Here is a 13,560-nt window from a genome sequence, read left to right on the forward strand (position 1 = left end):
AATAACCATGGCCACAATCACATCCCCATAGCTTCAACCACAGCCACAAATGGTATTTCAGCACCCAACCCACAGCCAAGAATAGACAGCTACAGCTGTGGGTTGTTTGCAAAATCAAACTGTGTTGTTAAAGGGGGACATATTATGTACATTTCCATCTATTGCCATGTATTTTCTGTATGAGGCTCTACTGGAATATCTTTGTATAATTATAGCATTCTTATTTATCTTATACTGGCCCTTTATGCAGCCCCTCAGTTCAGCCTCTGTCTGAAACAGGAAGTTTCAGCTCCTGTCTCTTTAAGGCCCCTTTCCCTATGAGCCCACTCTGTTCTGATTGGTTTGCTTCCCAAAGCTGCCTCTTGGAACACTTTGCCAGCTCAGGAGGCCACATCAACAAACAGTAGTCTTAAGATTTCACTCATTTTTCTCCTTCTTTACTTGAAATGGCAACTTCTCAAATACATCTGTACATGTGCGAGCCTGAATCCGATCCGGAATATGTGAGCGGACATTGCCAACAACCTCAGCAACAAAGAATATGGAACGGACGACCATTTATGGAAATCCACAATAAGCTGACATCATCTTTTCGGGAAAGTAAAAATAAAACAGTTGCAAACGAAGCATTCAAAGAGGGCTGAAGCCTGGGCTTTCACCATAAGTTTTGGAACTTTGTCCATGTTTTACATCTGACATCATAACAGTATATACACGACAGAAAATCACAAGCATATTTTGCCTTTAAATGAGCTCTATTTTTGCATTTTCCATGGTGTTGCAGAGAGTTTTGCATACCTTGCGTAAGCAAGTGTAAATTATCAGACATATTATAGAAGTGCTTGCTTGCTGTCTTATAACATCAGAGAATCAATATTAGTTTAATCTCTTCGTGTTATTTACAGAAATTGGTCAAAAACATGTTTGGAGCTATCCTGGCACAAACAATGCGGGGGCTAATTGCTAGTCTCTGCCAAAAAAGGAATACTTAATATATTTAAAATATTTTATTTTCTTAGCCAGCAAGTTAGCACAAAAAAACCCACAAGTATCTAGGTTTTGTTCAGATTTAGGACAGTGTACAAAATTGTCAATTGCTCCCCAGCACCAACTAACAGACAAAGTTAGCAACTAGTTGGTGAACTTTAAGCATTTAGCAGCAATAAAGCCAGATTCAGGAGTTGTAAGAGACCAAAAACAGCTAAAAGGAAGGTGAATATTGGACTTAATTTAGTCGGGTGGTGAGTGGGAATCTACAACTGGGCTAATACATGAAAAAACTAGTATGCCTTCTTAACCACACTCTACATATGGCAATGGTTACTTGGTCCTACACTGGTTATTGGAACACTGTGCAAAACTAACAAAACTCATCTGTACTTTGTGTTTAGTGCTAATTAACAAATGTTAGGATGCTAACACACTAAACCAAGACAGTGAACATTACACATTACTTGTTAATATATAAGCATAATCGCAATTCAGTTGTGCTTGTTAGCATGCTGACATTAGCATTCAGCTCTAAGCACTGCATATAGTGTTGTACTATATATTGTACTGAATACATTTAGGTCTTACATTTTACCCTCATTATAGCAGGGGGAGAAGAAGAACCCTCTAAATGAAAAATTAACTATAAAACAGTTTCCCAAACCTGCTTCTCAACAATGCCTTCAAAATAACAGCCTTCTCTGCTGAAATGATTCTCCCTCTCTTTCTCTCTCTGTTCCCTGCCACACACACATACACACACTGACACACACACACACACACACCCCTCGCCCTCCCCCGCTCCCTCTCCTCTTTGCTGTGCTGCTTCTATAATTCAAATTCTGTCATGCTTGTTCCAGACTGCTGGCTCCAGCCTCACTCTCTCCTCCTCTCTTGCTCTCTCTCTCTCTCTCTAGGAAAAGAAAAATGAGGGAAAAAAAGGGAGAGGGGAGGGGTGGCGGGGGTTGTGCGGGGGGGTGGGGGGGTGGGTGTTCTTTGAGGGACAAAGCTGACAGAAACACACACAGACGGACACACCAAGCTGAACTAAACAGCAAATGTGAAAAAGCCTGCTGTGCATTTGGATTCTTGCAGGAACACTGAGCATCATCTGCGCTCTTCCCCTACACAACTTGTCTCTCTTTTTCGCTCATTATTTCACTTTTTGTATCTCTCTCATCCCTGATTTTAGTGGTAGAAGACCACACGTCTCTGGACCGCTTTAATTATACACTTAAAGGGGTACTCCACCAATTTAATATTGCACTTCTATAATGTTGGGGGACTTGTGAGAAATAGATTTAAAAGAATAGTCTATCTGGAATGTACTGATAATTTTGTACCCAATTAACAATAAGATGCAAAAACAAGCAAACGAACAACAGAAAACCCTGCAAAACAAACAAACAAATTCCAAAAAGGTTGGATCCCACATTTCCCATAATGCCACTTGATCTTTTTGTTAAAGCCCCTCTGTCTGGTAAATGGCCATTATCACAGTTGTTTTCTCAAACTTGAAGAAGCTCCTCCAGAGGCTTAGAAGACATTATACAGCTTTTTCTATGAGCTGTGTAGTACTCCACATGACAAGTCAAGTCATCCTGACGTGTAAAATGAGCGGAGTGCCCCTTTAAAACTTTTAACCTCAGTGGGTCGGCTTCTCTAACAGCTCCAGGACTGTTCACATATGTGAGATATCGGTCTACTGAGAATCAGACAAAAGAAATGGTTTGTCAGTCATTTAGTAGCAAGACTGTGTGAATAAAAAATATCAGCAGTGGTGGATTTACAGCAGTATAGAGCCACAACAATAAAGACACAATCGAGTCCAACAAAAGAAAAGACAAAAGCAAAGCTTTTAATGTGGACATGCAGTAATAAAAGAGGCAGCTGTGTGATGCAAGCATGAGTGAAGGTGTCTGTGATTTTCAAGTAGCTCGTTTACCTTCATCTTTGTCCAAACAGCAAATGGGGACATTGTTGCACTCTGTTTTGTCCTTTGCTGTACATAACATTACTGTAACACGAGCACTGTAGCTTCTTGCATTCTGCCTAATGTAGATGTACTGCCAAAAGAACAGCAAGAGACGTTATGCTTTATAGTATTGTTTGGGTCAAGAACCACCCTTAAATCATGGAAGATATTTAACTGGTCGCCAAGGAGTCAATAAATAAATAAACCAATTGTTGTCAAGTAACCCTCTGTCTCTCAGTACAACTGCCACTATGTAGCTGTGCTTAAGTTCATCTTCTAAAACTGTTGTCATGAAAATCTTCATGTCATGTAAAAATTGCTTCACTGCTGCTGTGCAACCATAATACAGATACAGTAAGAATTTAAGAAGATATACAGTAGAAATGCTTTGCAAGTGCAGTAGGTACGTTTTATTGTAAAATTATGAAAATTGAAGAGAGACAGGAAAATATAAAACAAGACTAGTCTGCAACTAGGCTCAACTATCCTACACTCGTGACTCAGTGAGGTTGCTAATTAACACTAAACAGAAAGTGTCATTAATTTTGCACAGTGTTTGCATTAAACTTGAGATGGTGTTAATAGCATAGCCTTCATACAAACAAAAAAACAACATACTGTATGGCTGATATACAACAAAGGTAAGCTTATTTCATGGTCAGATCAATGTTTTGAAGGTTATACTGTATATCTGTCTATTTTGGTGTAATACAGAAAAATAGTCAGCAGAGCACAACGTGTTTATCAACTTTTAAGTGAAACCATGATCTTTCACTAACCTTAACCAAAGTGCTTTTGTTGCCAACACTTAACTACACGCAGGACTCAGGATGTGAACCCAGGTCGCTGTTGCCAGAGTCGTGCATCTTGTACGCCCCCCCATCCACCCCGATCTCCTCCCTCCGACTGCAGAGTGATTTCTAAATGTAGCGCTGAATTCATTTGAAAAAACTTGCCTGTGAACATAATCTGGGCAGCAATGATGTTTGCCAATGCAATGTATTTGAGAGAACAATTAAGTATATAAATGTAATTTCTAGGGGACAGGGTTGGAAGAACAGTCAAATCTTCACAGCATGCTGATAGAGTCAAAACTGAATGCACAGCAGAAACAATGAGAGAGGTTGCTGAACTGATCGTGCTGGTAGGATGTGTGCCCCAGTAACAACACTGCATGGACCAGTTGTTGAGAATCGCTGATCCACACACAATAATTACACATAGGCATAGAAAATAATACAGGTTAAAAGCAGCTCATGAACCACAATACATAAAAACACCCTGCACATATTTAGATCAATCATATACAGATGATAAAGTCAGCTGCACTGAACAGAGCAGAGTGGTGAACACACATTTAAAATCATTGATGACAGGACATTAGATTTTAATATGATTTTATGTATTACTTATATAACTCATTACAGCATTAGAAATGCTTATGGTTATTTATCAGCTTTTCAAGACAGCCTCTGTGTGAAACAGGCAGTTTTAGCTCCTGTCTCTTTAAAGTGGATATAACACTTATATACAACTTTTTGTGATTTCTGTCACTTAATAATTTTGAATGTCTATGTTAAACATGATCAAAGATCCAAAACTTGAGGTGAATGTATGTAAAAGTGCTGCTGAAAGTCCAAAGCCCAAGTCAAAAGCCCAGGCTTCAGCCTGCTCTAAATGCTCCGTTTGCAAAGTTACCTCTACTTCTTCCTCATGGCAACATCAGTTTGTCTGCACATGCCCTCAAACAGCACTCTGTTACAAGTTGCTAAGGTTTTTCCATGGATTGTTCGCATTGTCCACTCGTACACATCTTGCAGATTTCATATACAGGATGCATTTGAGAAGTTAACATTTTGAGTAAAGAATGAGAAAAAGAAGTGAAATCCTACTACTACTGTTTGTTTAGGTAGGCTCCAGAGCCGGTGGAAGTCTGAAGAGAGGCTAACCGATCAGAACAGAGTGGGCTCTTTGAGAGGGGGGCCTTAAAGAGACAGGAGCTAAAATGGCCTGTTTCAGACAGAGGCTGAACTGAGGGGCTGCATAAAGGGACGGTAAAGATAAATAAGGAGTTTTGAAATGTAAATAATGCAAATATATTCCAGAAGAGCCCCGGAATATAAATATAGACCTGGAAATGTGCATGATATGTCCTTTTTAAGTCCCCTTTAAATATTTACAATTCCTTGACAACTGGGCAAACTCCATCTGTGATGTCTTTGAAACCTCTGGAGCAGCTACTAAAATTACCTTTTGGTGAGATTGTTTTGTCACATGTGTATACTGTCACCTTGGCTTGGATAAAACAAATTTATAACAGGAAGACTCAATTACAAACTGGAGGTGTGAAGTTTGAAAGACATGTATGTTTACCACCAGAAAGACTAAAGTCTTTCTAATTTGGAGGTATAATGAGGACTATCTCTGCTGTTTTTTCCTGACATTTTTGTCTCTTGTGAGTCACCCAACTTTATTGAATTGCAATACTAAATAGCTGGAGTACTCTTCTAAGTGCACTATTATGAAATAGGCTTGGTGTCTGGGTAGTACAGGCGGTACAGTCAGTAATAGACATTGGAGGTCAACTAACTACACTGTAACACTGTATGTTTAAAGATACAGTACAATTAACAGAGAAAGTATTACTCTACTCTCTACATTGCTGACTGCTTTACTATAACAGGGTAATTCTGCCCTACCCTTCCCTCTTTTCTTTCAAGGTCTTATTCTGTGTAGGGCCCTGAATGTCCTTGGAGATGGAGAGCTGACAGACATAGCGTCCTCCTCCTTGTCTGATGACCGCCACACCTGATTGGCAGGACGGGCTCACATACTGTGGCTAACTCACTGTTGGCCTCTCAGGGTAATTGAATCATAATGGAACATTTTCCCTGGCCTGGACGGCTCATTGCCCCCCTCGCTCTGATGATGCAACAGCAGCAAAAGAAATGGTTCCTTTAGTCACGTCAAATGTCATCCAGGACCAGGGCAGCCATGAAATTGCTTCACTTTCCCAAATCCAACACATTTTCTAAATTTACACACACTGGATGGATTGCCCTGCATGTTCCCTTGAAAAATATCCACAGGTAAGCGATTCCTTGCCATAACCCCAAAAAAGATTCCTGAATGCCATTTTGACATTTGACTTTTTCCCCTTTGCACCAGCTCTCAGATGCAGTGTCAGATATATTTCTTTAATCCACAAAAAGATCAAGTATTTTTCACGGGACTTGTGTTCACAGGCCTGCAATGAAAAGTTCAAATCTTACAGCAGGTTTCAAGGATCAAGTTCACTATAGCAAGCTCAAATTTAACTCTGATTAGTGGCCCTCATGGATGAGGAATGCACCATCACGGTGGTAAGTATGCTGCAGCAGGGGGCATGTACTAGGCGGAAGAGTGTGCCGACTTGAAAGAGTGAACCCTCATGATCTAAAATCTGGTAGGAAGAATCTCCAGGATGTTTACTAGGTGACTGTGAGTCTATCCAACCTCCACACCTGGATTGAGTAGGCCCACATGTTGTGTTTCCTCACTTACATTAACAGCAATAAATGATGGGTTGAACCACGAGATACAGTTTACGTGTCTTTACTGTTCAAGTGCAAATTCATTCACACAGGTATCACTATGCTGATGTTCCACTTATCCTGTTGAAAAGGTATACTGACCATTGCAGCACTTGACAAAAAGTAGTGCCAATTGCCTTTTCTAAATATTGAAATAATGTACTCTGTTTTAACAATTCCTCCCTTCCACTTTTGATGTACTCTAAGCCAACAGCAAACAAAAAGAATATGTTTCAGGGAATACACATTTTTCATAATTATAATTTAAACAGAAATAAGGCACCATTACCATTATGAAATGTGATATAGAACCCAAACGTTACCTTTTTTTCACTGAACAATCTCTTCAGTAGTCTCTATTGAAGGGTCAACGGTTTCTTTCAGGGTAGCACTGTACTGGAGATTCAGAGTCAGTTACACTCTGAAGAATCGAGTCCATAGTTTCTGGAATTTGAGTGTCACTATTAACAGTAGCATAATCTGGTGTCATTAGGGTGTCCTCTGAGTTCTGAGGAGTATCTGAACCTTCTGGTTGTGCAGTGGCTTCTCCAGCTGATGCATCCAGAAGTTGGTCAATGTGCCTGCACAAGACCATGGTGAGCCCCTCACTAACGGTGAACAACAGAGGTCCTGTCTGTGACAGTATCTCACCAGACTGCCATTTCTGGGTGGGACTGCGATAGTCTCTGGCAAGGACTCTCTGTCCAATGTCAAAGGTTCTCAACTTCCTGTGTAGCTGACTGGGAGAACATTGTTTCCCCTGAATATGTTTGCGAATATGTTTTAGTAAATACAAGTGTGACCTAAAAATCCTTCCCATGAACAGCATCGCAGGTGTCTGTCCTGTTGTAGCATGTACTGTGTGTCTGTTTGTCAGAAGGCAGTTGGCTACCTTCTGTTGTACTGGTACTTCTTCTTTCCTACTTGCTTTCATGGACTCTTTGAATGTTTGAACAAAATGTTCTGCTAGTCCATTTGTGGCAGGGTGGTGAGGAGCTGATGTGATGTGCTTTATGCCATTGCTCTTAAGAAAGCACTAAAACCCCTCCCCCATGAATTGACTGCTGTTGTCACTCACCAATTGCAAAGGTAAGCCTGTGTGAGCAAAAAGCATTTGCAGGAGGTTCACTGTCTTAATAGCAGTTGCTTTCTTAACCACATAGATTTCAGGCCACTTTTCATTTTAACTACAACAAGGTGTCCTTCATGCAGTGAGGTAAGCACTCTCGAGCATAGCTTTGGGGGTACAACAATGTGTGACCCCCACATAATGCAACCTTAGCACACAGAAAGTTGATCTTGTCAGGTAGAGTACTCTGGAAGCTGGGTGTCTCCATATGCAGGAACATCCATTCACTGTCAAGTCGCAGACTTTGGCAAGGACAGGGTCAATCCTTGTCTTAATACTTCATTACTTACTAACACACTTAATTAGAGTTTATTTTATTTGATGAACGTGGGCACTGATATGCATTAAAATGAATTAAATGGGTTTTATTTATATTTTTTTTAAAAAAGCAAAATGACGGTGGGGGTAGTGGGGAAGTAATATAATCAGTGTATGCCCATATATATCACTGGTAAAACATGGTAAGACGTTTTGTTCAATAATAGAGCCCATTGTTGAGTGTGCAAGTGCCAGGGCCGGAACACCTTTTTGGGGACTGAAAATGGATACTAGGGGCTGGTGATGAGTAATCAGGGTGAAGCATTTTCCATAGAAGTACTGATTAAACTTTTTTCACACCCCATACCAAGCTTAAAGCTTCTCCGTCAATTTGTGCATAATTGTATTCTGCAGATGTTAAGGACTGAGATGCAAAAACAATGGGTTGCTCTGAACCATCAGTCATTCTATGTGATAATACACCACCAATGCCATATGGTGAGGCGTCACAAACTTGGTGTAGAGGGAAGCACAAGTCATAGTCTGTCAGCACTTCATCTGAGGTTTTAAGAGCTTTGCTGCTGAGAAGGCCTGTGCACAGTCCCTGGTCTACCTCCATTTGGTGTCCTGCTGCCGTAATGCACTCCTGTTCCAATGCATTCAGTGGTACAGTTGACAGATTTGGCAGAAATTTATGATAATAGTTGACAAGGCCCAGGAATGAGTGCAGCTGGCTCACATTTTCTGTCTGTGGAGAATTCAGGACAGCATTAATCTTGTCATTACTCTTGTGAGGTCCATATCTGTCGATTTTGTGTTCACAGTACTCAATGGAGTCTTTGAAGAACTCATATTTGCTCCTGTTAGCCCTCAGTTCATACTCCTTTAGTCTTGTCAGTCAGAACATTGTCTAGGTTTGCCAAATGAGTGGTATTATCAGTGTCAGTCACAATAATGTCATCTAAGTAGCACTGACTGCCTGGTATCCCATGTGACACCTGGTCCATGGCAGGTTTCCAAATCGCTGGGTCACTGGTGATGCCAAACACTACTCTACTGTACTGATATAGGCCCTTGTTAGTATTTAAGGTCAGGTATTTCTGTGATAATTCTTCCATTTCCATTTGTAAATGTGTTAAAGATGCAAAAATATCATCTATATGTGGGATATTGGTCTGCATGTATTATGGGATTCACTGTCACCTTGAAATCTCTGCAGATCCGTACTTTGTCAGTTGTCTTTTTGCCTATAGGTACTATTGGCATTGCCCACTCAGACCAGTCCACCTTGGATAACATTCCTTGGTCCACTAGGTGTTGGAGCTCTGCTGCCACTTTAGGATGCAAGGCATATGGAACAGGACGTACCTTGTGAAACCTTGGCTTTGCATTGTCCTCAAGCTCAATCCATGCCTTGATGTGTTTTAGAGTACCAATGCCCTCTCTGAACACTTGTGCATGTTTGTCCAGTATCTGTGTCAGTTGTACATCTGCATATGGACATTCTGTTTGGCGGTGATTTGCATGACCTTTACTTCATGCCAGTTGAGACGGATGTGTCTCAACTACTGTCATATGTGTCCTCCTTTATTGCACTGCCTGTGGTATTTATCCTTAAACCAGCAATATGCTGGATCATGTGACGTTTTACCACATCTGAAGTTTTTGCGTTGTTTTGTGTTTAATTTGTGTACTGTGGATGCTGCAGTGTTTTTGTAACTTTTGTAACTTACTGGAAATATTAGTCTGTCTTCTGTCAGAAGCCGTTTCTGAATGCCCTCGTTGTGCAGCCCACACACAAGCCTGTCCCTCAGTGCATCCGAAAGCCCCTCCCTGAACTGACAATGCTCTGCCATATACTCTGATACAGATTCAGTTTTTTATTCCTTTTGTGAAACCGGAAGCGCTCCGCTATTACCAATGACATTAGATTTGATCTCTTCAAAGATTTTGCCAGCTGGTTTGGTGGGTGCAATGAGACTGCGGAACAAGTTTTATGTTTTAGCACTCATAACACTGAGTAACACAGCAACTTTCCTCTCAGCATTTGTTTCGTTGGCCAAACAATACTGCTCAACTCTTTCCATGTAGGTTGTCCAATCCTCTACCGTGCTATCAAAACTATCTATATGTCCCATGGTATAATATCAGTTCTTTTACATTCATGTGGAGTGGGCAGACGAAATTCCACAAAAGCCAGGTTAATAAAGTCCATTTTACGGTAAAATGCTATAATTTGATTGGAGGTTGGCTTGCTATGAGTCTTTAGTTTGTTTCCCTCATAATCATCATAAAAATATAATAAAACTAATGTAGTTAGTTAGTTAGATAGTTGGAAAAAAAAAAAATTTAATCATGCGGCTCTTATAGACTTTCCAAATGTTTTCGGACTGAATGAATCAACTGTTTTACAGCCGCAACAGCAATAACGGAGTAGGCTGGACAGTGGAACCGATGATGTGAGCAAATGTCGACAGTGTTTTTGTTATTACTCTGCAGTGGACATGCACTGTACATGCACCAAGCAGAAAAAAATCATCCAGAGATAGGGCAGTGAGAATTTGACTTGCGTTTGCAGATAAATGATTGGTTAAAAAGGAAAACAACTAATGCTTTGAGGTTTTCTGCCCGAACAGAGTCAACTATTTTGTCTTTTCTTTACTTGTCAGGGTATAATGAACAGAGATTTTGCCGTAATTTTTGTTGTCTTTGTTTTTTTCATTTACGTTGTTACAATTTAGTCATGAAACTAAATGACGTCAACGAATACTTATCGTCAAAATTTTCGTTAACACAAAATTAACACTTTTTTATACATATTTTGTATGTATTTTTTAGTCCTTCTAAGCAGCAGCAGGCAACTGTTTTCTGTTTCTCTGACCAGCTTATCCTATGCTACCTGCACGGCACTAAACAACAGACACAGTTAGCGACTAGCTGGTGAACAAACATCTAGCTGCTAAAGAGGCAGATATTTTTCTCATGAATGGTGGAGACCAAACCAGAGCTAAAGGGAGAGTGAATATTGGTCTGACATTCATCAGTTGGACAGAAATGTATGGCTCCAAAGAATACTTATGTTAATGTGGCTATAAGAACATAGAGTTTTGAATCACTGTAGCCCTCCCCTATAGACCTTTTTTACAGCAGACATTTTGAATTGTCATAGCAGGAATAGCACAGGTGCAGCTAATAACATTAATGATGGCTGCATTAGGTGTCCCACCAAGGCATGTTAGTGATTCAGCAAGCACAGTAATACCATTACCCTGGAAATGACACACCTGAATAGAATGCAGCCATTATTATTATGGTTATAGAGAGCCTAAGTCATGACGTTACGTCTGAGCCAGCCTCTGTTCCACTAGCTTCTGTAATTCAGTGCATTCAGCATTTCTTTCATCTGTCTCTCTGAAAAAATGAAGTGTGCTCCTGGAGTTTACTTTCCACATTCTAAGACAACTCAGCATCTACAGCACTTGCTATCAGAAGTTGAAACCTTTGTGATTTTAATAGTCAAGCAATGATTACATTGTGAGCATGGAAAAAAACACAAGCGTAGTGGGTACTTACATCAACGTAAATTGGTTTCATCCATCTCCATAAATCTGACCAACACTTTCTTCTAAAGTCATTTTTTCAACTTTGTAGTTGCAAATTTTCCATCTAAAAACTGTCCTGCTGTCATTACAGACATGTCTGAACTAACCAGCACCCCTCCACTCTCTCATGGACTCATCTCTTCTGTCGAGCCGTGACATTTAGCCCATGAACGTCTAGGGCTTATGGGGAAAGGTGTTTGTTAAAGCCCACTAAAAAACATGATTATTGAATTAACAACGATATGAGATTATTTTTCAAAAAACTGCTGTCCTTATGTAAACATATGAAGCAAGCCACATGCCATACTATTGAGAAAGGCTCCAAGGATGGATTTAGCCCTGCTAGTGGAGTTACAAATGTAAATGGGATTTTGAATGAGGTGTTTTTTCACTTCTGGAACAGAATCCTGGAAGTTCCGGTTTCATTTCTGCTCTCTATTAATACCATCTGCTTGACAAGTCAATATGTTACACAGTTTTCAGTGAGACCCCTCTCTCCAGATAACATGGTTTATTTTCTTAAAGGCCCTAAAAACCTATTTTTTCAATCAGCCTTTTACTATGAGGATGAGATCCAACATGAACACATTATTTTCTGCCAAACAGAACAGTTTTGGTCATTTCACATGAAAAATTCTTTAGTTTTTTGTTTTGTCTGAGCTCGTTTTACTAGTTTGAAGTGGGTGAATCTTGGCTAAAAAAACTTGTGTCACATATTTCTGTGCAGGATTTAGCAAAATTTGAATCAAAATATGATGATAGTGATTGTTGTGTTCTTACTATAACCAAGACACTAGAGACGTGAGGTGCATGTTAACCAAATTTAACTGAAGAACTGACCACCAACCAATCGCTGTCAACCTTGATTGGTTGGTGGTCAGTTCTTCATTGCCTGTGCAATGACCCCTTGTGATTGGAGTGATCTCATTATTCTGCATAGTGTTATATTATCATGATAGTGATGGGGTTGTTTGATTATGTTTCCAGGCCATTGTCAATTAAACAACAACAAATCCCAATGAAGCAGATTGGCTGACTGTTCTCTTTATTAATAATAGTTTGACTTGGTATGTTGCTGATTTAGTAATATTCAATATTATACAGCGAACTTAACTTAGCAATTGAAACTAAGTTGTCAGTGGCTTTAAAATCTGTCCTTAGTGCTATCCCTAATATTTCCACACATACATTTTCAAACATCCAGATCTCTGTCTCCATCTGAAGGGGAGAAGCAGCTGTCTAGACATAACAGTGACTGTCTTGACTTAGTATGGGAATGTTCTGCATCTTAGCCAGTTTCAGAGGTAATCTGATACATGGAGTCTTGCACAAGCAAATGCACAAGCACACAAACACACAGTGAAACAGAGTACATGCTCCAAGATTCCTCGCTCAAGAAAACATCTGGATACAGTAAGAACTATAACAATAATGTAACTAAAAACATCTATGAATGAATGCTGCACATTGCAACAAAACTTTATATATATACTAAGTTCTAAAGGAAAACTACAATTCATGAGAACTTTGGTGTTATATTCGTAGTTCTGGCCATTTGTTCCATTGGTAATGATTAAATTGTACTCACTAAAGTAATTGCTGAGATGTGGGAACATGGTGATATCACTGCAAATAGGTTCAATGCATGAATCTATTAGAAAAGCTGGATACGGTGCCTTCGCTCAGCTTTGCTGCCAATTTTTCCCAGTGGTCATTTGTGGTATTGCAAATCACTAATGCAAATCAATCATCAGAAAAGAGATGTCTATACAGCTATTGACAGGACAGCTTAAACTGAAAATTAGGTGAATTATTCCTCTTTGTGTTATGGATTTTTAATCCATGAAGGTTTTATAGTTGCAAAACTTTCCTAAAGCCTACAAAGGCGATCTTAAAATTTGTGGTGGGACTATTACAATTATGATTACTCAAAGCACTGTGGAGAAATGGTGCACTTGCTGTTTTCACTGTCTTGACAGCCAGAACTATGGCTGAATCTACAGTATGTCCAGAATAAATTTTAAAGTAGATGTA

The sequence above is a fragment of the Thunnus maccoyii genome, chromosome 19 (assembly GCF_910596095.1).
Source record: "Thunnus maccoyii chromosome 19, fThuMac1.1, whole genome shotgun sequence".
In the NCBI taxonomy this organism is placed as follows: domain Eukaryota; kingdom Metazoa; phylum Chordata; class Actinopteri; order Scombriformes; family Scombridae; genus Thunnus; species Thunnus maccoyii.